This window comes from Brachycentrus maculatus, unplaced genomic scaffold (assembly GCF_059751285.1).
Source record: "Brachycentrus maculatus isolate JH-2025_06_01 unplaced genomic scaffold, ASM5975128v1 h1tg000153l, whole genome shotgun sequence".
Classification (NCBI taxonomy): Eukaryota; Metazoa; Arthropoda; class Insecta; order Trichoptera; family Brachycentridae; genus Brachycentrus; species Brachycentrus maculatus.
The window spans coordinates 1,122,353-1,123,911 of NW_028280906.1; positions in this window are offsets into that span (position 1 = coordinate 1,122,353).

Genomic DNA, 1,559 nt, shown 5'->3' on the forward strand with positions numbered 1-1,559 from the left:
ATTGTATATAAAAGCATTCAGCAACTTGTCATATTTTAAAAGGCAAAAGTTCTAATCATTTTTCTAACAAACCACAAGTTGCAAAAAATGCATGAGTAAGGTGGATTCGACATTTATACAAAATACCCGTTAAAATTCGATGAATATTTATGACTATGCAAACTTTATTATTAGTATCAATATTTTTATATTGGTTTTAATTTTTAGTACTGGTTTTGGGAGATTTGCCTCCCATCGAGATATAAGTCAATCGGCAGTATTAAAGGACAACTCTCCCAAAATAAGTAGTGAAAATTATAACTAAAAACAAAGATCGTTAAGCATAAATAAATATGAAATGTTAATGTCGAATTGATTTGTGAAAATTTTCAAACAATTAATGTCCTTGAAAAATAGCTAGTACCAAAGTGGCCGAAGTTTTTCTCTGATTTTTTTTTACCCAGATAGTATTATTGGGGTGAGATGTTTGGAGGGTTGAGAATGAGATGAGCACAAGGAACTCGCACGGCTATTGTTTAATTTGTTTGTCACATAATAAGTAACTACCTGATACCATGCAACAAACTACTAATTTTCTACTATAACATTGCGACTGTGTGGAACCGTGTGCCATCTCATAAAATTATTTCATTTATTGCTTATTTGAATATGCTTAGTACTTGTAAAATTATTGAGATTAGTTTGGTGTACACCAAATCGTAACATTGCATAGTTTCCCCTTATACTGTACTGTAAAAATTTATTGTAAAAAAACCTGTCTTATTAATTTTAAATTATCTTACATGCAATAGAATACAACATTAAAAAAAAACATTTAAAAGGTCAGTGCGTGCACATAGTGCTATCTATGTATTTTGAAAATGAAAATTGTGAAGTTGCAGCCTTTCAAACTATTCAAACCTATTCAAGTACTTCTAATAATTATATTTCTACCCTATTTGTGCGAAAACATCTACCTCTAGAGGAAAATTCCTCATAGTGAAAAGTGTGTAAATAACTGTCTTAATATTAACAAGTAAAAATATTTCTCACTGCTTCCAATCCTATTTCTTTAAATCGTTATCTAAGAGTACTCCATCTGACCAGCTCTTCACCAACAGACCAATGAAGGAAATTTCATAAATTGAGTTATTAACAATCATGTTGCTAAAGCTACCACATTTTTTTATACCAGCTTAAGAAAACAAATTACTTCTGGAATTTTCCAAAATGTCCCTCGGTCTGCCAATGTAAAACTTGTCCCAATTATGATTAAAATATCATATCATTCAACTCTATAAACACATGAATGTATATCATTCTTCCCTTATTACTAAATTTTTAATTTATTAAATCTTCCTTAGCTTATAAGTCAATAATTTCTAAAATATTGCATAACTCATAAAGGCATCTGCAAGATAACAGATATTTCTCACTTTTGTATCATTATTTTTAATCTAATTAACAAATTATGAATTCATAAATCTAAAAATATCACACTATCACATTATAAAAGACAACTGAAAACAGTAGTTTGTGGAGATAATTTATGTCACAACTATTATGTATTGCATTCATTG